Source organism: Gorilla gorilla, chromosome 1, assembly GCF_029281585.2.
Source record: "Gorilla gorilla gorilla isolate KB3781 chromosome 1, NHGRI_mGorGor1-v2.1_pri, whole genome shotgun sequence".
NCBI lineage: Eukaryota > Metazoa > Chordata > Mammalia > Primates > Hominidae > Gorilla > Gorilla gorilla.
Window position 1 is genome coordinate 96,033,743 of NC_073224.2, and position 24,120 is coordinate 96,057,862.

General features: G+C 44.9%; 1 long non-coding RNA gene across 2 annotated transcripts; it reads left to right on the top strand.

Moving 5' to 3' along the window:
• The first annotated feature begins 1,225 nt into the window (after positions 1-1,225).
• Positions 1,226-18,814, top strand: LOC129527154 (uncharacterized). Of its 2 annotated transcripts, XR_010133542.1 has the most exons (4): positions 1,226-1,293; positions 14,868-15,197; positions 15,302-15,568; positions 17,594-18,814. It is a non-coding gene; the product is annotated as an uncharacterized lncRNA (long non-coding RNA). The 2 variants fall into 2 exon arrangements; XR_010133541.1 differs by having other exon boundaries at positions 15,302-18,814.
• Positions 18,815-24,120: the final 5,306 nt, after the last annotated feature.

Consider the following 24,120-nt stretch of genomic DNA (forward strand, 5'->3'; position numbering starts at 1 on the left):
TAAATTTTTATGTGCAAAAACCATCTTCAAGGAAATAAATTATAAAGGAGAACTCCTAACTCTTATTGATTGGCAGGTAGTTTGCCTAGGTCACACAACTAGCGAGCAGCAGAGGCAGTATTCAAACCAGAAAGCCTCATGCCCAACACACTGTACCCAACCAGAAAGTAAAACCATCTGCATTACTTTATTTTTTATTGACATAAATTTTCTTTCCCACTAGACTGTAAGCAACATGGTTGCAGACACTTCCTTTCATCTCTGTATCCCCAGTCCTTAGCACAGAGCTTTTGTGGCACCTAGCAGGAACTCAACAAATATGCATTGAGTGAAGGAGAGAGGAGAACCCGGGGGGAACGGTATCCTGGCGTCCAGGAGGAGAGAGTATTTCAAGTGTCAAATGCCACAGGCAGTTGTATTAGCCAGGGATCTTCAGAGAAACCACACCTTGAATATATATATTGTTTCCTTTTTTCTCTTTTAATAGGAATTGGCTCACATGATCATGGAGGCTGAGAAGTCTCATGATCTGGTGACTGCAAGCTGGAGTACCAGGGAAGCTGGTGGTGTAGGTCCTGGTCTGAGTCAGAAGGCCTGAGAACTGGGAGGCTGGTAGTACAAGTGTCCTGACCCATAACCACAGGCCTGATGTCCAACAGCAAGAGGGAATGGATGTCCTAGCACCATCCTAGCCTGGGGCTTCAGGGAGGCCTTTCCCAAGGTGGTGATGACTGGAGATGGTCAATAGGAGGGTGTTAGGGTGAGGTAGATGACAGAGACTAGGGCAATCCAATCAGTAAGATGGCCTGAGGGAGCAGAGCTGCATTTACAAAAATGAGAAATCCCAAGGGGACTGCTTTAGAAGCAGTCTGTGGTGACTGGAGTCCAAGCTGTGAGACTTGGTGACAGAGTGTGGCCAGGTAGGTTGGCAAGACACAAGCCAATCATGAAGGGCCTTGTCCACAAGGACTTTGACCCCGGACTTTAGCCTTGTGGGGGTGGTACACCCCTGAGGGGTTTAAAGCAAGGCTGTGATGTCACCAGCGTTGGCTTTTAAGTAGCTCGTTCAGGCGCTTCTCATCCTTCTTTCTTTTGTGTTCCCTCATCTTCATATCTTGTGACACATAAACTACATGTGATTAAAGTGGTGACACTAAAAACAGGAACTGGTAGTAGGCTGACATTTACGCATGCATAGTCCGTCATCTGCTGCCATGTGACAAGCAGTTCTGCAGGTGCACTTTATGGCCCATTCTCTACCATGGTTCTTGCTCCTCCTTGGTCTTTTCATAGGTAAGTCCACCCCTCCACTGCCTCCCAGGCTCGTCTATTTGCTGCGTACACTGGTTTACTCTAGGAATGTGCAATTTTCATTGAGGTGCTGCCTCTATGGGAGCCAGGCTCTGTGTGTGCGTGTGTGTGTGTATGTGTGCGCACGTGTGCGTGGGTGCGTAAGTCTGTGCGCATGTGCTATAACCTCAGGTCACGCAGCTCTAAACGGTGTCCTTGTGACCCTCACATCTCTTTGACTAATGTATCACAAGGAGCCTGAGCATTTCCAGAGAGGCTGAATTGTGGAGGCATGAGATGGAGGATCAGCCACAGTCAGTTCCAAGACACATGTAGTCTGCATCATGTCATTTCAGTCATGTTTCCAGAGATGTCCAGGTTTTTAAAGACCTGTGGTGATGTAGTGCCTTGGGATTTGTGTTTTGTATCTGGTTCTCTTGCATCTCTTTCCCCTTCCTCCCTCTCCTGCCAGCTGCTGGGAGTCACCCTTCACCCTGAGTTGGGCCTTTCATGTCCCATAAGTGGTTTCAGTGGGGGAGCTCAAGCCTGGCACACTGGTAATTCCTGTCCCTGTGGATTCTCACTGCTCACCTCTAAGAACCTGACAGATGACAGGGGGATGGGCCTGGGACTTGGAGGCTAGGGGAACACAGATCTTGAGATATTCATGATGAGGGGACAGGTTCTGCTCTTAGTCTCCAGAGTTTCAAGCTTTCACTTTTATTCTCCATCAGGGGAAAACCAGCACGTTCTGTTCTTTTTTTTTTTTTAACTTTTTTTTTTAATTATACTTTAAGTTTTAGGGTACATGTGCACAATGTGCAGGTTAATTACATATGTATACATGTGACATGCTGGTGCGCTGCACCCACTAACTCATCATCTAGCATTAGGTATATCTCCCAATGCTATCCCTCCCACCTCCCCCCACCCCACAACAGTCCCCAGAGTGTGATGTTCCCCTTCCTGTGTCCATGTGTTCTCATTGTTCAATTCCCACCTATGAGTGAGAATATGTGGTGTTTGGTTTTTTCTTCTTGAGATAGTTTACTGAGAATGATGATTTCCAATTTCATCCATGTCCCTACAAAGAACATGAACTCATCATTTTTTATGGCTGCATAGTATTCCATGGTGTATATGCACCACATTTTCTTAATCCATTCTATCATTGTTGGACATTTGGGTTGGTTCCAAGTCTTCACTATTGTGAATAGTGCCGCAATAAACATACGTGTGCATGTGTCTTTATAGCAGCATGAATTATAGTCCTTTGGGTATATACCCAGTAATGGGATGGCTGGGTCAAATGGTATTTCTAGTTCTAGATCCCTGAGGAATCGCCACACTGACTTCCACAATGGTTGAACTAGTTTACAGTCCCACCAACAGTGTAAAAGTGTTCCTATTTCTCCACATCCTCTCCAGCACCTGTTGTTTCCTGACTTTTTAATGATTGCCATTCTAACTGGTGTGAGATGATATCTCATTGTGGTTTTGATTTGCATTTCTCTGATGGCCAGAGATGGTGAGCATTTTTTCATGTGTTTTTTGGCTACATAAATGTCTTCTTTTGAGAAGTGTCTGTTCATGTCCTTCACCCACTTTTTGATGGGGTTGTTTGTTTTTTTCTTGTAAATTTGTTTGAGTTCATTGCAGATTCTGGATATTAGTCCTTTGTCAGATGAGTAGGTAGCAAAAACTTTCTCCCATTTTGTGGGTTGCCTGTTCACTCTGATGGTAGTTTCTTTTGCTGTGCAGAAGCTCTTTAGTTTAATTAGATCCCATTTGTCAATTTTGGCTTTTGTTGCCATTGCTTTTGGTGTTTTAGACATGAAGTCCTTGCCCGTGCCTATGTCCTGAATGGTAATGCCTAGGTTTTCTTCTAGGGTTTTTATGGTTTTAGGTTTAACGTTTAAGTCTTTAATCCATCTTGAATTGATTTTTGTATAAGGTGTAAGGAAGGGATCCAGTTTCAGCTTTCTACATATGGCTAGCCAGTTTTCCCAGCACCATTTATTAAATAGGGAATCCTTTCCCCATTGCTTGTTTTTCTCAGGTTTGTCAAAGATCAGATAGTTGTAGATATGCGGCGTTATTTCTGAGGGCTCTGTTCTGCTTCATTGATCTGTATCTCTGTTTTGGTACCAGTCCCATGCTGTTTTTGTTACTGTAGCCTTGTAGTATAGTTTGAAGTCAGGTAGCATGATGCCTCCAGCTTTGTTCTTTTGGCTTAGGATTGACTTGGTGATGTGGGCTCTTTTTTGGTTCCATATGAACTTTAAGGTAGTTTTTTCCAATTCTGTGAAGAAAGTCATTGATAGCTTGATGGGGATGGCATTGAATCTATAAATTACCTTGGACAGTATGGCCATTTTCAAGATATTGATTCTTCCTACCCATGAGCATGGAATGTTCTTCCATTTCTTTCTATCCTCTTTTATTTCATTGAGCAGTGGTTTGTAGTTCTCCTTGAAGAGGTCCTTCACGTCCCTTGTAAGGTGGATTCCTAGGTATTTTATTCTCTTTGAAGCAATTGTGAATGGGAGTTCACTCATGATTTGGCTCTCTGTTTGTCTGTTATTGGTGTATAAGAATGCTTGTGGGCCGGGCGCGGTGGCTCACGCCTGTAATCCCAGCACTTTGGGAGGCTGAGGCGGGCGGATCATGAGGTCAGGAGATCGAGACCATCCTGGCTAACACGGTGAAACCCCGTCTCTACTAAAAATACAAAAAATTAGCCTGGCGTGGTAGTGGGCGCCTGTAGTCCCAGCTACTCGGGAGGCTGAGGCAGGAGAATGGCGTGAACCTGGGAGGTGGAGCTTGCAGTGAGCCGAGATCGCGCCACTGCACTCCAGCCTGGGCGACAAAGCAAGACTCCGTCTCAAAAAAAAAAAAAAAAAAAAAAAAAGAATGCTTGTGATTTTTATACATTGATTTTGTATCCTGAGACTTTGCTGAAGTTGCTTATCAGCTTAAGGAGATTTTGGACTGAGGCGATGGGGTTTTCTAGATATACAATCATGTCATCTGCAAACAGGGACAATTTGACTTCACCTTTTCCTAATTGAATACCCTTTATTTCCTTCTCCTGCCTAATTGCCCTGGCCAGAACTTCCAACACTATGTTGAATAGGAGTGGTGAGAGAGGGCATCCCTGTCTTGTGCCAGTTTTCAAAGGGAATGCTTCCAGTTTTTGCCCATTCAGTGTGATACTGGCTGTGGGTTTGTCATAGATAGCTCTTATTATTTTGAGATACGTCCCATCAAAACCTAATTTATTGAGAGTTTTTAGCATGAAGAGTTGTTGAATTTTGTCAAAGGCCTTTTCTGCATCTATTGAGATAATCATGTGGTTTTTGTCTTTGGTTCTGTTTATATGCTGGATTACATTTATTGATTTGTGTATATTGAACCAGCCTTGCATCCCAGGGATGAAGCCCATTTGATCATGGTGGATAAGCTTTTTGATGTGCTGCTGGATTTGGTTTGCCAGTATTTTATTGAGGATTTTTACATCAATGTTCATCAAGGATATTGGTCTAAAATTCTCTTTTTTTGTTGTGTCTCTGCCAGGCTTTGGTATCAGGATGATGCTGGCCTCATAAAATGAGTTAGGGAGGATTCCCTCTTTTTCTATTGATTGGAATAGTTTCAGAAGGAATGGTACCAGTTCCTCCTTGTACCTCTGGTAGAATTCGGCTGTGAATCCATCTGGTCCTGGACTCTTTTTGGTTGGTAAGCTATTGATTATTTCCACAATTTCAGCTCCTGTTACTGGTCTATTCAGAGATTCAACTTCTTCCTGGTTTAGTCTTGGGAGAGTGTATGTGTCGAGGAATTTATCAATTTCTTCTAGATTTTCCAGTTTATTTGCGTAGAGGTGTTTGCAGTATTCTCTTATGGTAGTTTGTATTTCTGTGGGATCAGTGGTGATATCCCCTTTGTCATTTTTTATTGCGTCTATTTGATTCTTCTCTCTTTTTTTCTTTATTAGTCTTGCTAGCAGTCTATCAATTTTGTTGATCCTTTCAAAAAACCAGCTCCCGGATTCATTAATTTTTTGAAGGGTTTTTTGTGTCTCTATTTCCTTCAGTTCTGCTCTGATTTTAGTTATTTCTTGCCTTCTGCTAGCTTTTGAATGTGTTTGCTCTTGCTTTTCTAGTTCTTTTAATTGTGATGTTAGGGTGTCAGTTTTGGATCTTTCCTGCTTTCTCTTGTGGGCATTTAGTGCTATAAATTTCCCTCCACACATTGCTTTGAATGTGTCCCAGAGATGCTGGTATGTTGTGTCTTTGTTCTCGTTGGTTTCAAAGAACATCTTTATTTCTGCCTTCATTTCGTTATGTACCCAGTAGTCATTTAGGAGCAGGTTGTTCAGTTTCCATGTAGTTGAGCGGTTTTGAGTGAGATTCTTAATCCTGAGTTCTAGTTTGATTGCACTGTGGTCTGAGAGATAGTTTTTTATAATTTCTGTTCTTTTACATTTGCTGAGGAGAGCTTTACTTCCAACTATGTGGTCAATTTTGGAATAGGTGTGGTGTGGTGCTGAAAAAAATGTATATTCTGTTGATTTGGGGTGGAGAGTTCTGTAGATGTCTATTAGGTCCGCTTGGTGCAGAGCTGAGTTCAATTCCTGGGTATCCTTGTTGACTTTCTGTCTCATTGATCTGTCTAATGTTGACAGTGGGGTGTTAAAGTCTCCCATTATTAATGTGTGGGAGTCTAAGTCTCTTTGTAGGTCACTCAGGACTTGCTTTATGAATCTGGGTGCTCCTGTATTGGGTGCATATATATTTAGGATAGTTAGCTCTTCTTGTTGAATTGATCCCTTTACCATTATGTGATGGCCTTCTTTGTCTCTTTTGATCTTTGTTGGTTTAAAGTCTGTTTTATCGGAGACTAGGATTGCAACTCCTGCCTTTTTTTGTTTTCCATTTGCTTGGTAGATCTTCCTCCATCCTTTTATTTTGAGCCTATGTGTGTCTCTGCATGTGAGATGGGTTTCCTGAATACAACACACTGATGGGTCTTGACTCTTTATCCAATTTGCCAGTCTGTGTCTTTTAATTGGAGCATTTAGTCCATTTACATTTAAGGTTAATATTGTTATGTGTGAATTTGAACCTGTCTTTATGATGTTAGCTGGTTATTTTGCTCATTAGTTGATGTAGTTTCTTCCTAGTCTTGATGGTCTTTACATTTTGGCATGATTTTGCAGCGGCTGGTACTGGTTGTTCCTTTCAATGTTTAGTGCTTCCTTCAGGAGCTCTTTTAGGGGAGGCCTGGTGGTGACAAAATCTCTCAGCATTTGCTTGTCTGTAAAGGATTTTATTTCTCCTTCACTTATGAAGCTTAGTTTGGCTGGATATGAAATTCTGGGTTGAAAATTCTTTTCTTTAAGAATGTTGAATATTGGCCCCCACTCTCTTCTGGCTTGTAGAGTTTCTGCTGAGAGATCAGCTGTTAGTCTAATGGGCTTCCCTTTGTGGGTAACCCAACCTTTCTCTCTGGCTGCCCTTAAGATTTTTTCCTTCATTTCAACTTTGGTGAATCTGACAATTATGTGTCTTGGAGTTGCTCTTCTCGAGGAGTATCTTGTTGCGTTCTCTGTATTTCCTGAATCTGAATGTTGGCCTGCCTTACTAGATTGGGGAAGTTCTCCTGGATAATATCTTGCAGAGTGTTTTCCAACTTAGTTCCATTCTCCCCGTCACTTTCAGGTACACCAATCAGACGTAGATTTGGTCTTTTCACATAGTCCCATATTTTTTGGAGGCTTTGTTCGTTCCCTTCTTGCTTCATTTCATTCATTTCATCTTCCATTGCTGATACCCTTTCTTCCAGTTGATTGCATTGGCTCCTGAGGCTTCTGCATTCTTCATGTAGTTCTCGCGCCTTGGCTTTCAGCTCCATCAGCTCCTTTAAGCACTTTTCTGTATTGGCTATTCTAGTTATACATTCGTCTAAATTTTTTTCAAAGTTTTTAACTTCTTTGCCTTTGGTTTGAATTTCCTCCTGTAGCTCGTAGTTTGATCGTCTGAGGACTTCTTCTCTCAACTCGTCAAAGTCATTCTCCATCCAGCTTTGTTCCATTGCTGGTGAGGAACTGTGATCTTTGGAGGAGGAGAGGTGTTCTGCTTTTTAGAGTTTCCAGTTTTTCTGCTCTGTTTTTTCCCCATCTTTGTGGCTTTATCTACTTTTGGTCTTTGATGATGGTGATGTACAGATGGCTTTTTGGTGTGGATGTCCTTTCTGTTTGTTAGTTTTCCTTCTAACAGACAGGACCCTCAGCTGCAGGTCTGTTGGAGTTTGCTAGAGGTCCACTCCAGACCCTGTTTGCCTGGGTATCAGCAGCAGTGTCTGCAGAACAGTGCAGACACTGTTCTTGAACCGCGAATGCTGCTGTCTGATCGTTCCTCTGGAAGTTTTGTCTCAGAGGAGTACCGGCTGTGTGAGGTATCAGTCTGCCCTTACTGGGGGGTGCCTCCCAGTTAGGCTGCTCAGGGGTCAGGGGTCAGGGACCCACTTGAGGAGGCAGTCTGCCTGTTCTCAGATCTCTAGCTGCGTGCTGGGAGAACCACTGCTCTCTTCAAAGCTGTCAGACAGGGACATTTAAGTCTGCGGAGGTTACTGCTGTCTTTTTGTTTGTCTGTGCCCTGCCTCCAGAGGTGGAGCCTACAGAGGCAGGCAGGCCTCCTTGAGCTGTGGTGGGCTCCACCCAGTTGGAGCTTTCTGGCTGCTTTGTTTACCTAAGCAAGCCTGGGCAATGGCAGGTGCCCCTCCCCCAGCCTCGCTGCCACCTTGCAGTTTGATCTCAGACTGCTGTGCTAGCAATCAGCGAGACTCCGTGGGCGTAGGACCCTCCGAGCCAGGTGCAGGATATAATCTGCTGGTGCGCCATTTTTTAAGCCCGTCAGAAAAGCGCAGTATTCAGGTGGGAGTGACCCGATTTTCCAGGTGCCGTCTGTCACCCCTTTGTTTGACTAGGAAAGGGAACTCCCTGACCCCTTGCGCTTCCCGAGTGAGGCAATGCCTCACTCTGCTTCGGCTCTTGCACGGTGTGCTGCACCCACTGACCTGTGCCCACTGTCTGGCACTCCCTAGTGAGATGAACCTGGTACCTCAGACGGAAATGTAGAAATCACCTGTCTTCTGCGTCGCTCATGATGGGAGCTGTAGACTGGAGCTGTTTCTATTCGGCCGTCTTGGCTCCTCCCCCACGTTCTGTTCTTAGAGTCACCTGCGTTCAGGGTTGTTTTCACCCCAGCCTTTAGGGATCTCCTTTAATAAACTGATGAATCCCCCAGATGTGTTTAAACCTTGATAGTTCATCAAGAACTTTAACTTAAATCTTTAAAAACGTGATCCCTGGCCGGGTGCACTGGCTCACACATGTAATCCCAGCACTTTGGGAGGCTGAAGCAGGTGGATCACCTGAGGTGGGGAGTTTGAGACCAGCCTGATCAACATGGAGAAATCTCATCTCTACTAAAAAATACAAAATTAGCCGGGCATGGTGGTGGATGCCTGTAATCCCAACTACTCAGGAGGCTGAGGCAGAAGAATTGCTTGAACCCAGGAGGCGGAGGTTGCGGTGAGCTGAGATCGTGCCATTGCACTCCAGCCTGGGCAACAAGAGCAAAATTCCATCTCGGAAAAAAAAAAAAGTGATCCCTATAACAGTCTTGTGATATGGACAAGGCAGGTAGCATTTCACCTATTTTATAGATGATAGACTGAGGCTCAGAGAGATTACGTGGCATCTTCCAGTGATCTGCGAAACTGAAAGTCAGCACAGCCCAACTGTGTTGTTGGGTAGGAGCAACAAGGAGTGTATCAGAGAACCACAGTGTCCCTGACCAAAGACAGAACTGAAACCAAGAAGCTGGATTACTGCAATGTTTCTCACACCTGCGCTTTTCCTCTTCCACTGTGGAGCATGCATATCAGTGTTTTCCTCCCTCCACAGCATCTGGGCCAGGCCCTTGGTAGTCTCTGAGCACAGGGGCATCTCTTGGGCCCATGGCAAGAGATTGAGTAAGACAAGTGTGGCCTTAAAAATGTTCACAGTTCCTCAGTTCAGTTCTAGAAACATCAGTTAAGTCCTCTTGTGTGCCAGATCCTATGCTGTGTGTGGCTAGGGAAAAGCGGGTGACAGTGTGACACAGGAAAGAATTTGGCATGGGAAGGCCTGCTGCTGGCAGCTGGTGTAGTAAACAGAGCCTTGATTCTGGGGACAGACACACCTGGGTTTTAACCGGTACTCTACTGTTCCTAGCTGGTGACTTTGGGCAAGTTCCTTAAGCTCTTTGAGTCTCATGGTCTTCCATCTATAAAGTGCAGATAAAAGAATACCTACCTTACAAGTCTGTTGGGAGGGTTAAGGAAAGTAATGTGCATAATATGCTTGGCAAAGTGTCTGGCTTTTGGGATTTGTGCCCTGCATTTGATCCTTCTCTGTCTCTTTCCCCTCCTCCCTTGAATCCAGAAACAGGATTCATTGGATTCCCCCAACTACACCTAACTATGAGGCTAAACCGCTGGCCTTACTTTACCTTGTTACTCAGATATTAATTCCCTCCCAACTTCTCTCCGTGGGTTGCTCATGGGCTCTAGGGAAAGACACACAGCACAACTATTTGTATGAGGCAGAATGAAGTAAATGCTTGAAACAAAACAATTCAACAAAAGCACAGGCCAAAGGAAACTAAGGGGAAGGCGTGGCTGGACCAGAAGTATAGAGCTCAGATAAGGCTGTAACAAGGAAGCAGAATGGAAACCGGTCTAGCGAGTTACCACACTAGAGGGTACAAGCCGGGGGCAAAGCTGCTTGTTCCAGGTGGAATACCTCCAGCTTAGGTTTCAGGCCTGGGCTGTATTTGGGGAGAGGAATATCTATCTGGTGTCAGCAACACCCTGTGTGGGATGCTTCCTGCTGCCCACTCCAGGCAGAGCCAGAATAGTTAGTTCCATGGAAGAACATAACATTGGGCCAGCCGGTGGAGTCTGGTGAGTGCACCAGGACACTGCATGTCCCCTGGCTTGGCGCACACACCCTCACAAGACAGCAAACACCATCCCACTCCTCGTGACCGCAGCTATCATCACAGGACCACGCAGTTCAGCTTGGCAAGGACCCTCATCACCCAGTCTAAGAAGCAGTTATGTAGCCAGTGCTTCCAGATTCCAATTTGAAATCAAACCCTAGACCCCATGCTGCCTTTTCTCTCTGTACACAGCTGTATAGAGAGAAAAGTGTGTAGTAGACCTTGGTCAGCTTCAGCATTTCTGCCTCCTGGGACTGCACGTCTGTGCTGCAGAAATACTCTGACAGAGATAGGTCATGCTACTGAGGAGTGGTTTTCAAAATTGCTCTACAAGAGTTCTGACTGGTTTTGGTGAGGATGCAAACAAGGTGCATTCACTAATTTATTCCAGTGATGTAAAGTGCCTTTAATAATACTAATAGTGGATTGAAGTGAATTATAATAATTCACAATACTTATAGTGAATACTAATAGTGAATAGTATTTACTTGCATTATTTCATTTAACCCTCACAAAATCCTAGAAGATGGCCTTTCCTGTTTTTCACAGGTAAGAAACCAAGATTCAGAGAGTTTTAGCACCTGCTCAAGATCACACAGCTAGTACCTGGTAGAGCAAGTTTGAACTCGGGCAGTCTGACTGGTTCCCCAGTGCTTACACTCTTCTCTTAAGTATAGGCTGGGATCCCAACAGCTGCCCCTGAGCACCCTTAAACTGGCTTGGCCAGCACACCACAAGTTCTCCTGCTCTAGAAAGATGTGTTCCCAGGAATCCTGGCTAGGCCTCAGAGGATGTGACATCTGTTTCAGAAGTGACTGGACAAAGCCTTCTGGGGATGTGGTCTCGAGCAAGTCACCTAAATTCTTTGTCACTGTTTTCCCGCCTATAAAATGGGGATAATAATCCCCTCTCAGGCCTGTTGTGACCTTCTGGCGTAGTCAGGCTACCCCCTGAAGCTTCTGTTCTGTGTCTGCAGGACCAGGGACGTCCAGAGGGACCACAGCACCCCTAGTGGTCACTGGGACCTAGGAGGGTCTGTCATTCTGCCCCTGCAGATGCTCTGGACAGGAGGTGGCGACCATCTCCTGGATATCGCGTTCGGTCCCCATGGAGATCACCACAGTAACCATGGGAGAAGCTGGGGGCACAGACATCTTTTACCAAGCGGAAACCTGGTCCTCGGGTCGCTTGAGTGTCATGAGTCCAGGTTTATCCCTGCGTGTAGATCAGCAACCGAGCTGGGAGGATGCAGGGCCCTACTGAGCCCATGTTAACATGAGGATTTTCCGCAGCACCCTCACCTGGGAGTACCATCTGCAAGTCTATAGTGGGTGTCTTAGAGATGGCAGCAGTGGGTGAGGCAGTGTCAGCCTCTCAGTCATTTCTACAGCTTTAGTAACATTCGCAATTTGCAAGACTAATTTATGCGCACTGTTTTGTTTTTTGTTTTTAAAGATATGTAAGTTAGAGTTGCCTGAGAGAATCTCCTGAAAAATGTCAAGCCTCAGGACCTACCCTAGACCACCTGAAGCAGAGTTCTTGGGACAGTAGTGGTCAGAGAATGGGATTTCAGGCCCTGAGAACTGAGTTTTTCCACAACCTCCTCTTGTGGCCTGGAGCTTCCTCATTACTAAAATGGGAACAATACCTTTTTGTGAGAGTGAAAACATATGAAAGTGCTTTGGAAAGGCCTATGGAGATGCAGAAGGATGCTCTTATCAAATTCCTTAAAGAAATTTTAAAAATCTTAGCAGGAGAAACTACAAAGGAAGCAATGGGGTGGGTATCAAGCACACACAGCACCGAGAAAGGCCTATGAAAGATGCTACGCTGAGCCACTTTGAGATTCAGACAGTTGATTATTCATATAATGAATGGAAGAGTAGCCAAGGGTTCCAGATCCCTGGGCACTTGTCCCACACCAGAAAAGATAACATTGAAACAAAAGGGGCCAGATGGCTGCAGTGGGAGCTGTGGAATACCCAGATGCCGAGGGGCCAATTCTACCTTCAGCAAAGAGGACTTAGAGACCGCAGCTGTGTTCTGAGGACAGGAAGTCCCATACTGCATCAGAACCCCAGGGGCCAGGGGACATAGTCTCATGACAGCCTCCCAGGGGAGATGGCTTCAAGGCTGTGCCTCACAGGCCACCTGAACTCTCGTGTTCTGGGCGGATCACAAGGCATTTTGCCAAGACCCAGTTTAGCAGAGGTTGAAACCTTCGCCTGAGAGAGATGCGCAAGGTCTCAGGGTGCTATGGCGGAGCCGTTCCCCTGCAATGAGCGAGGGGGACAGGTGATGAGTGAGGATGGACATGGGAAGGCCAGCAGAGAACCTTCACAGACATTTTTCTTGGATTCTGTGATAGGAAATCTTCCTATTAGATGAAGGCACTCTTTTAGTGGAGTTGATGGGGCTGCTCTCTGGTCAGGTCCACATGGCTGGGGAGAAGGCGTGTCTGCCATAAATCAGGCCTGGGCTGGCTATGGCCTGCTTCTCACAACAGGACCAGGGCACAATGGAAGTGGGTTGCTGGAACTTGGGGTTGGGTTGCTCACTGGGGTAGGGTGGGCCCAAAACTGGTGGGAGAGGCCCTTTGGCCTCGCTGATAGTCATTCTGATAGCACTAACTTAGTGTGGTATGGTGTCAGGTGGAGTCTGGGTAGAGGATAGGGTTGTGCCAATCCATCAGAGGTGGGGTCTTCCAGAGAGCCCTTCTCTCTCTGGGTTGACATCCCAATGGCAAGGCGGTGCTAATGGTCAGGCTCCGTCCTTCACAGGGTGTTTCCCGTCACTGCAGCCTCACAACAGCCCTGTCAGTATGCAGGTCAGGAGTTTTCATTTCTAGGAAGGAAATGGAATCTTAGAAAGGGAAAACAAGACACCTATGACATGGAGCTAGAAAGTGGCACATTTGGGAATCGAACTCAGGTGTTCTGATGCTGTACCCTGTGCCTTCATTCTCTGGGTTTCTGGTATGTCGCCATATTTATTGGATGAGAAAAGGGCCAATAGAAGTCAAATGGCTTGCATCCCAGGGCCTGATCTATAGGAGACACACTGGGGAGAGCCAGCAGCAAGGTACCCACCTGTGGGGATGTCCAGGCTGCCTTCTCCTGGGGGACACGCTGGGCCTGTGTGGTCCTACTTTGCACAGTTGAGTTGCCCCTGGGGCTGCAGTCGTGTGGAACACAGGGCTGAGGCTGAGTAGCAGAGTAGCCTTGTTCTATGCAATATGACTTTGTTGAGTGTTTCAGGCCTGGTGTCTGCAGCTGCTCTTCTCGCCTCCCCCAAATCCTCCTGGGTCTGGCCTGGGAGGCTGGTGGAAAAATAATGGCAATGTGGACACCTCAAGCACTTAAGAATATCTGGGTCATGGCCCTGGGGCAAGAGGAGACGGGGAGCAGGTCCAAGGGAGTGCAAGGGAGTGGGAGAAACCTCAAAGGCACACAGCCACCTCCTCTGGGACTCTTGATCAACACCTGGAAGCTCAGCGTATGCTGCAGAGCCTCCTACGGGGAAAATATGTAATTACAACACAGCTCCATACTTGCATTCCTTTATCTATTCAGGGCAGGATTGGGAACCTCAGTTTTGGGCTCAAATTCACTGGATTTGGATTTTGGCTTTACCACTTAACTAGATGAGACTTTGGGCAGGTTATCTAAGCATTCTGAGCCTGGGAAATGGAGTTGATATAACATCTTCCCTGTTTAGTTCATGGAGTTGTTCTGGAAATCAACTGAGATGTTAAGTGACATGGCCTTACATAGCACAAAGTTCTGGAACAAATGTGGGCAGATCCTGCCTCTGCTGTTCCTTCTGTGTATTCAAGGTGATGCAAGGTTTGGGCACTAATGCCGTGCATTTTCTGTCCTGTGAAGTGGAGGCCCAGAGCAGTTTCCCAGTCCTCAGTTTATTCCCTTTCGCACACACAGAGCAGCTGGCCTGGCCTCATGTCACACTGAGCTCCAGGATTAGTGAGGATGGATGCTGCATTGTCACTCTCATATGTCATTGACGTGTGGCAGAGAGCAGAGGAGGCAGTGTGACTTACAGCTGGACACCCCTGGAACCCCAGACTGTTGTTGTGTCCTGTGGAGGGTCTGTCCTCAGTGTCTCCTTGAGGCCTGGGGACAGTGCTCTAACTTTTACCTGCGTGGTCAAGAACCCATTCAGTAACAGCAGCTCCCACCCTATCTCGGTGCCTCACTTCTGCATATGTACCAGGCTCCTCAGTCTGCCCAGGGGCCTGAGCAGCTCTGGGGTTGACAGGGAGGGTGGAAGAAGAAGTCCTGGTTCCCTTCAGACCCTGGGGCAAGGGGGCTAACACCATTGGGAGGGTGGGAGTCTGGGGTGGGTGGGTGTTGGTCTGTGTGGTCATGGCAGTGGGAGGAGAAGACCCACTGGAGCTGGTGGGGAGGCTGGAGGGACTCACACAGGAGGAGCTGGATGGAGCCTGTGGCTTTCCTGACTAGGTGGGGAGACACTGACACTGAGGTTGTGGGTTCTCTTCTTTGTCTACAGGGTCAGGAACACTGGGAGAGGACACAGTGGGGAAGATATCCTTGGGGAGTTGGCCACTCGGCCACTGGAGGTCCCAGCAGAGCAAGAGGTAGAAAGTGTTACGTGGAGCTCTTGAGAGCGTGTTGCTGTTTTACAACAAGGATGAATAGGCAAACCAGTTCTGGTTCCTGAGACTCAGGGACCCTACAGTGGATGACTGAACATTCCCCACCACAGCTACTCTCTTCAGATCAGCCCCCTGAGGCTGCAGGACTATAAGCCTATAAGCCTGGGTAACTCTGCATACTTCCTCAATCATTATCACCAGGGATTTCACCCTGCTTGTCTATGGTAAGGAGGGCTGGAGGGCCCCACATTTGAAATTGAGCTTTCCTCTACCCTGTTTGGCCAGACCAGAGCCTTCTCATATCTCAAGCTTTCCCTTCTTGGTTCAGAGATGCTGTAGGAGTTGAACATCTTTGCCAGCTCCCAGATCATGAAGGATGGGACTTGCTTCATCACCCTGGCCTGCTCCCTGGAACAGGCTGGAGAGAATGTGCAGAACAGCTGGGAGCCTCCTAGTCATGGGGCAGTTGTGTCCCATGGGGGGACCACTCTCAGTGTCCCCTGGATATCTGGGGAAAGTGAGAGCTATCACTGCACTGCCAGGAACCCCACCAGCCAGAGCTCCAGCTCTGTCCTTACCAGACCCCTTTGCTCAGGTAATGTTTTTCCTTCTCTGACTCTCTTCTTCCTGGCAAGCCTTGGTCTAGTTTCTTAGCATCCCTGCCTCTCTTCCTCTTGGATCCAGGAGCAATTGAAGAAAGGGAGGAGCCAGATTAGTTGGCAGCAGGAAGTGTCTCTGGGGTGGCAGGAGACAAGGGCTCTGGAGCCACCATCCCAGGGCCCGCTTCGGTCCACCTTTTCTCTATTGGCCTCGGTCCTCTGTGCATGACCTGCTGCAGACTCAGCGAGGCATTCAGCTCATTCTTGGGACTCCCTGAGGAAAAGTGCTGCCTCACCCACACTCAACCCTGCACAGCCCACTGAGGAGAGCTTCAAAACCCCTTGCCTGTGTTCTCAGAGAGGACTTACCACCTCCCCTTGCCTAGAGGTGCTCTGAGAGACACTTGAGGCTGTGCTCTTCCGGCAGGCAAGGGGAGGCCTCTCATGGCGTCCCTGGTCCCATTTGGCTTAGTCATAGGTCATGGCTGGAAACTGTGTTAGTCCAAACATATCCTGTCTCTCCTCTTCTCAGTTGCCTTCTGAAACAGCTGTCTTTCCTGACTCCAGATCTTCAATCATTCATTCTCCACCCACTTGCTGCTGATTTGCCCCTCCAGCTACATCCTGATGGATAAATTCATTGGCCACTTTTAAATTCTGTTATCCTTGGCTTCTCCCAGCACTTGACACATTAACCTGCTCTCCTTTGTCACCTGGGCTGCTCTCTCCTGGGACATCTTCCCTTGGATCAGGATCCTTCTCAAGACTGGTGCCTCAGGCCTTTCTCCACTCCCCTTGTTTTCTTTCTGTTGCCAAAGGCAGAAATGCCAGTGTCATTTAGGGCCCCTCCTCTTCCCCACCACATCCTGCCATTGCTCACCCTTTCCCTTTATTCCTTGCCTGGACCACTCCACAGACTCCTAACCACTCCTTCCTTCCTTAATCTTTTCCTTCCCAATCATCTTCCAGATTGCACTGCCAGAGGTCTAATTCTAAGTTAAGAAATGCTTGTGTTACTTTTCAGCTTAAAACCTTAGGACATGAGAGGGAATGTGGAAGTGTTGATTAAAGGGTAATAGTTTCAGACAGACAGGAGGAATAGGTTTTGAGATCTATTGCACAGAAGGCGACCATGGTCAATAATAATGTATTATACAGTTCAAAATAGCTGAGGGAGTACATTTCAAATGTCTCACCGTAAAAAATGGTAGGTGAGTGAAGATATGTTAATTAATTTGATTTAATCATGCCACATTGTATACATGATCAAAAATCACCTTGTTCACCATAAATGCATGCTGCTGTGATTTGTCAATCAAAAATAGTAAATATTTTAAAAACTAAAAAAAAGCCCTATGATGTCTGCCCACTATCTAAGGTATTTTAACAATTATTCATTCATTTAAGCCACAAGTATTTACTGAGTATCTTTTATGAACCCTGTGCTGTTCTAACTGTTGTAGATACAATGAAGAAGAGGTCCAGATAAATTTCTACCCCTCATGTAAATCACTGTTACAATCATCACAACCTGCACCTGACTAGCTTTTTGGCCATTTCGTCTTCCAGTCAGCCCTGGGAAATGACTTTGGGAGAGTTCTGTATTTTGTTGTACAAAGACAACATTGAATGTGTTCTATTATGGGCTTTTTGTGTCTGTGCTCTCCATTGAACTGTGAGAAAAACACATTCCTACTGTTCTCTGCATCTCTAATACACAACAAGTAACAGGTGTCAAAAAATGTGAGTCTGACAAGTATTTAAAAAGCATCTGCGCTGGGTGTTATGGGACACATGGAGACATGATAATTGGCTGTAGACGTTCACAGTCTCCCTCTCTCTCTACGGGGCCTGATGGACATTTCAGTTCCGCCCCCACATTCGGCTACCTGAAGGGGCCTCCAGCCCACCCATGCCTCTGACTTGTCTTCCTTCAAAATCATTTTCCCTGTTTCTCTGTCTTCCTGTCTTCCTGTCTTCCTTTTCTCCCAATTCCTAACTTGTGGTCATTGTTCATTCAGCCTCCTTTGTACCCCACTCCCTGAGGAAAGAATTTCTTCCTTTTTTGATTCTGGGAGTTTTGGGGATTGAATAGATTTCACCTGGACATGGGGAGAAACCAAGAAGAGAAGTATGAGATGGCGGCCCTCCTGTGAGACAGAGTTAAAGAAGTTCGCATGTGGAGTGCTGCCTGAGGTCAGCATTTCCTGGTGTGAGAGAAGGACATTGACACTGATTAAGGCATAAACCCTATTTCATTTACAAACTGAGTTCAAAATTATCAGGAAACTGCTATGTGTCTTCTGTTTAAAATAATCTGTTTATGTTTTGTTGAAGTGTGTTTTTAAGTGTTCAGAAAGAAAAAGGAGCTTATTTATTTAAGAAAAATTAAATGGAACATAAAAACATTGTTATTGTCACACATATATATTATTAAGTTTTTGTTAATGTTTAAATAACTAGATTCAGCCTAGCTTCAGCTTGAATGTCATCTCCTTGGAGCAGCCTTTGGCCACTATACTTAAGTAGATCTTTCCTCTCATTCATAATCAATGTATGTTTAAAAAAATAATCTGGAGTCTGTTAGGCTGAGACGGCCCTAGCAATCTGGGATTCTACACAAGCAAACAGAAAACCAACTCAGAATAACTTAACCAGTTGGAAACCACCAGGTAATCTCTAAATGGGGAATTCCATTTAAGCCATCAAATATTTTCTTCTCTTCTTTTTATTTTGCATAGAGACAGGATCTAACTCTGTTGCTCAGGCTTGTCTCAAACTCCTGGCCTCAAGTGGTCTTCTCACCTTGGCCTCCCAAGGTGCAGAGATTACAGGCACAGACCACCATGCCTGGCACACTTATTTGTTGGTTTACTTATTTACTGTTTATTTCCCTCACAAGATATTCAGCTCTATGAGGATAAGAACTATTTCTATATATATTTTTTCACAACTAAAAACCCAAAGGGTAATAGTGTTTGGCTTATGATAGATACTTCAACATTTACTGAATGAATGAAAGAATGAATTGGAGTTGAGAATATTTTTTCTTAAGATTTGAAGACTATTAGGAGGTTTTACAAGGATCTGGGGCCTACACCATTGTCTGTTTTCTCTTTCTGCTTTTGATGGAAAGAAGCAGCAAATTAAATCTTCATCCTAAAAGTTTCCTAGAATGCTCAACAGTTAGCAAAAGAAAAAGTTAAAATAAAAGAAACATTTATGTTTTGTTTTGACAGCAAGCTGCTCTGCAGTGCTAGATAGGCTAATCTAGAATTTGAACCATATACAAATAACTGAACCAAAAGCAAAATTTAGGTGGGAAACTTTGAGCTTCTCTTTCTTTTTTCTTACTCTCAGTTGATCAGCTCATTTCCTAGTTCATTCACAGAGAGGATTGACAAATATCACCCATTACACACAAAGCTTCCAATCAAGTAGTTGATGACTTATTTGGAAATATAAGTGGGCAGACAGGATCACAAGATATTTGGGGAAGGCCTCTAACATGAAAGACAATCTCCAAACCAAATGAATCAGGGGGAAAAAAGAAACTTGGAAGAAAAGAGATAATACAGGGAGCAGGAGAAAATTAAATAAAATCCCTCAAACTTAATATTCTTAGAGACATATAAAAAGATTTTCACTTGAAAACAGAAACAGGGTGCCAGCCTAAGAAAAACTGAAAAGTCCGAGAGTAAGAAAGAGCCCTAGTAACAATAAATACATAAATAAAAAGCAGAAAACTTCTAAAATTCAATGGAAGTGTTGGAAAATCAAATGGAGAAACTCTCTCAGAAAGTAGAACTAAAGACAAACAGATGAAAATAAAAGAGAAAAGATAAGGCCATTAAAGAATCAGCCCAGGAACTCCAATCCCTGGATAACACAGTTCCAGAAAGGGACATGTCTTAGTCTATTTTGTGCTGCTATGACAGAATCCCACAGATCGGATAATTTATAAACAGTAGAATTTTATTTGTCTCATGGTTCTGGAGACTGGGAAGTCCAAGATCAAGGGGCTGCATCTTGTGAGGACCTTTTTGCTGCATCATAACATGGTGGAAGGCATAACATGATCAGAAAGTGAGTGAGTGTGTGTGTGTGTGTGTTTGTGTGTGTGAGAGAGAGAGAGGGGAGGGGGCTGGACCCATCCTTCGATTAGGAACTCACTCCCCCAATAACTAACCCACTCCCAAGATAATGGCATTAACCTATTCATGAGGGCTCTTAAAATTCCCACCTCTCAACTCTGTTGTACTGGGGATTAATAGAGGCAGCAGGACCAGAGCACCCAGTGAAAGACATTATCCACTATAGGAAAAACAAAGAATTGTTAGGAAGGAAATTGAATCATTGTACTCTACGTGGCTCGAATGTGAATACTTATTGTCATAAATGTTAAATACAGTTTAGCAAAAAGCTATGTTACAACATACTCTGGCGGGATGGGCAGAAAGGCCTTTGTGTTGCTGAGTGGCTAAAGAGTGTGGAGGACAGTGGATGAGAGAGCCAAATACCTATCTCCATAGCAGGAAGTCAATAACTAATGTCTAAAATCAAGAAAGGACAGAACAAATATATCATTTCTAAATATCAAGGAAGTATCATGAGAAAAAACAAATAATTGACAGTGGTTGCCAGCACAACAGTTGCCAGAACAGCAGTTCTGGGTGTAGTGTGGCAGAAGTCTGCTGCTTTTTTTTTTTTCAAAATTTATTATGTCTTATGCTATTAGTTGAATTTTATAACTATATATATGTAGTATTTTGAAAAAAATTAAAATATTAGAAAGCACATGCACCAAGAGACGAAGAACAATAACAAAAAAGAGAACTCAAAGGTCTAGGAACTTGACTGGGTGGAAATGGGAGGATTTCAATGGGCCACGGGGTTCTACAGGAAGAGTTAATGGTTTAAACAAAGAGGCAGAGACTAATCAGTCAAATTTTAGTTGAAACAAAATTAGAGTTGAATATCTTTTCTCCAAATCTAGGTCCAATTATACATTCAACAAAATTCAACATTACTGACTAGTTAATATTTGTGCTTATTTACAGATATAACAAAATTTCATAGCTAGGGAAGCAGTTCTGGGGCTGTCAGTGATCTTGCTTGTTATTCCAGACAACTGTCATTCAGGGACTCCAGGTAGCATGATCCTGAGAGCAAATGCACCATTGTTAAAGACATAGATGTATAAATACAAACCTCTGCCACAGAGCACTATTCACTCTTTGCGTCTGAAGAGAACCAGAACCCCTTAACTCTTGGGCGGCAGCCTGGCATCTGAATGTGAAGGAGAAGGAAGAATTAGTACAATACCTGTTTTTGAGCTCTTCAAGTCACCAGCATTTTGTAGGAGTGGAATGCTTCATCTCCTGGCCCCTAACTTAGGGGTAGCAAAATGAGAAGCTAATGCCTGCTGGAAAAGGTCCCAAGATAGAGAAGCTAATGCCTGCTGGAAAAGGTCCCAAGATACTGAAAGCTCTGAGATTGCACTAGAAGAGAAGAGCTCAAATCCTGCCACTTACCCACAAAAAGCCAGGGAAGTGAGTGTCTACTGGAAATTGTTTTAGGTGTGAAGTATGAACTGTATGTATCTGAAGGCTTCCTGCCTTGGTGCTGCCAGATGCCCTTGCTGTGTGACAGGAGGAGGTGAGAGCAGGTTGAAAGAGGAGGAAATGACTAATGACCCTCAGGAGCAGATCGATTACCACCCTATGAAAGAGTAAGTTGACAGTTCAGACTATGCAAAAACAAATTGTTGGAAAAGCCCCCTTCATTTTTCTTAGCCGAAAAGTAAACAGATTGCTACAATCTGGCATCTCTGTAGTTTTACCCACTCTCTCCACACCCCAAAGTACAGCCATTAAAGCCCCACGGTCACTACACATGTCTCTGTGTTGTGACCTTGCTTTTCTTTCTCCTCGAGGGGACTTATTGACCTTTCTCCATCTGGCTCAATCTGTGTCAAGCTGCTTCTTGACCCATTTGTTTTTCCATCAGTTGTGAGCTCTTTGAAGTTAGGGGTCATGCTTTATCCATCCCTGCTTCCTGGCCATAGCACATAGTTGGTGCTCACTAAATACTTGCTGAGACACTTGTCAACTAAAGAAAAGCCAAGTTTTTAAAGAATTAAAGTTAGTTTTATTTAGTCTTACTGAGGTTGGCAACCCAGGAGAGTCTTTCAGAGAGTTTCTGTTAGACTGCTCCAAAGCAGTGTTTCAGCCTACAGCTTATACATAAGGTGACAGTCATTCTGCCTGTGCTCAGAAGTTATGTAAGAGCAAAATTTCACCAAAGTTTGGGTGCAAGGGTACATCTAGTTATAGATTACAGAAGCATAATGATTAATCCTGTCAACCATTATCTTATGTACAGCAAAAAGACAAAGGCCAGGATCATTGAATTTATCTTTTCTAAAAATGCAGTGATTTAGGTAAGAGATGTGGTAACCTGGGCTCCATCCTTCTTATCATCTTCAGGGCATCCTTCCGAAGGGCTGTCCTCAGTTACTGAGTCAGGGGCTTTGTGAAATTCTGCTGGCAGCTGAATGAGCAAACATGGCCTCTTATGTTTGCTACTTTGTCTTACAGAGTAAGTGAATGTAAAACAAAAACAAAAACAGAACGAATGAATGAAAGTCTCTGTGAGAGAAGCAACCTATCCATTGCTGTTTGCCTTTCCCACAGTTCTGGGTTTGGCTAGGGAGAGTTCACATCCCTACTGATGTTTATTTTAAATTTTGAAGCAATAAGGAAATTCAAAAATGGACACAAAATTCAGGGGTATCTATTTCCTTTCTATTCATACAGCCTTATATTTTGCCTTCTAAGCTAGTCTTTTCCTTGTGTTCTTTTCAGACTCTCATTCAGATTATGTTACCTCAATATTCTTCCCTTAGAAGACTTTAAGACTGAAGACAGATTCCCTTCAACAGTTTTACTCTACAGAAATACTGTGTGTAAGGCCGGGTGCGGTGGCTCATGCCTGTAATCCCAGCACTTTGGGAGGCTGAGGCAGGTGGATCCCCTGAGGTCAGAAGTTTGAGACCAGACTGGCCAACATGGTGAAATCCCATTTCTACTAAAAATACAAAATTTAGCTGGGTGTAGTGGTGCACACCTGTAATCCCAGCTCCTCAGCTACTCAGGAGGCTAAGGGAGGAGAATTGCTTGAACCTAGGAGATGAAGGTTGCAGTGAGCCAAGATTGCACCACTGCACTCCTGCCTGGGCAACAGAGTGAGACTCCATCTCAAAAAAAAAAAAAGAAGAGGAAGTACTGTGTGTTTTCCTCAGTGTTCATGAAGCAGGTATTTTCATAAGGTTCTATATTTTATTGAAAAACAGACAACAAAACAAGAAACAGACTAGTAAAATGGCTGAATATGTGCATGGTTTGCCAGCTGGGCCAAGAGGAGGCAGCAGTGAGCTAAACCAGGGCTTGCTGTGTGGCTTGGAGGATCCTGTTACCACCAGCCTGCATTGTGACCTTGCTTTCATTTTCTCTCTCTGAGATGAGGGAGTTAGACTACATGATCCTTAGAGTCTCTTCCAGCTCCAAAATTCTCTGTGTAAGTTTTAAATAGATGTTTGGGGCTGATTTAGGTCTGGGAAGAGAAAAGTGAAGGAAACAGGCAAAAATTCCCTACGTTTATGAAGCTTACATTCCCATGGGGCCTTCCAGACCCTATGGTTGTCATAGTGGCGAGGAGGCTGTCTGGATTGGAGGGTATGAGGCTGGGTAGGAAGTCAGACCAGGGCTTGACCAGTAGGCATCAGACAGATCCAGGGACCAGGCAAAGCAGGAAATGAATGAAATTCACTGGGTCCAAGTGAGATGGGAGCAGGGAACAGGCTCTCCACAGAGCCAAGCAACCAGAGGGATTGTGCTAGGTCCCTAACTGACCAGGAGGAGACAGGCAGAGTTGTACCCACAGGACAGTTGGGCCTGCAGAACCTCCAGAACCAGAAAGTCCGTTTAGCAGCCTGACTCAGCAGGGCTTGCTTCTGCTCCTGGGGAGATGCACAGGTCCCAGCATGCAAGTGACTGGGAGGGAACATGGAGAACACAGCAAAGAGGAGGAGCTAGAAAGAGCACCGGAGGAGTGAGGGGAGGAACAGCTCGGAGCCTTATAGCTGACAAGCCTTCTGTAAGGGTGGCATGAATGAGTGAATGACACAGAGGGGAGTGTTTGCTACTTTGCTTCATCTGTGAGCACTGGTCAGCTGCCTCTTATTATATGCCTCAACTTTATAATGATATGATTAACTGCTATTCTCAGGTCTTCAGTTACTCTTTATACTTAAAGTTCTAGAGGCTCAGTTCTGAATGGAATCTATATAATTAGCCAGTAGTCTCTTTATGATGAGGTAACTTCTGTTGAAGGACTGTGATGTTATACTCTGCTGAACACTTTATGTGTATGATTATCTTTACCTTTAATCTCACTACAATCCTATGAGGTAGAAAGTATCTTTCACATTTTATAGAAGAGAAAACTGAGGTTCCAAGAAGCTAAGCATTTTGCTCATGGTCATAGG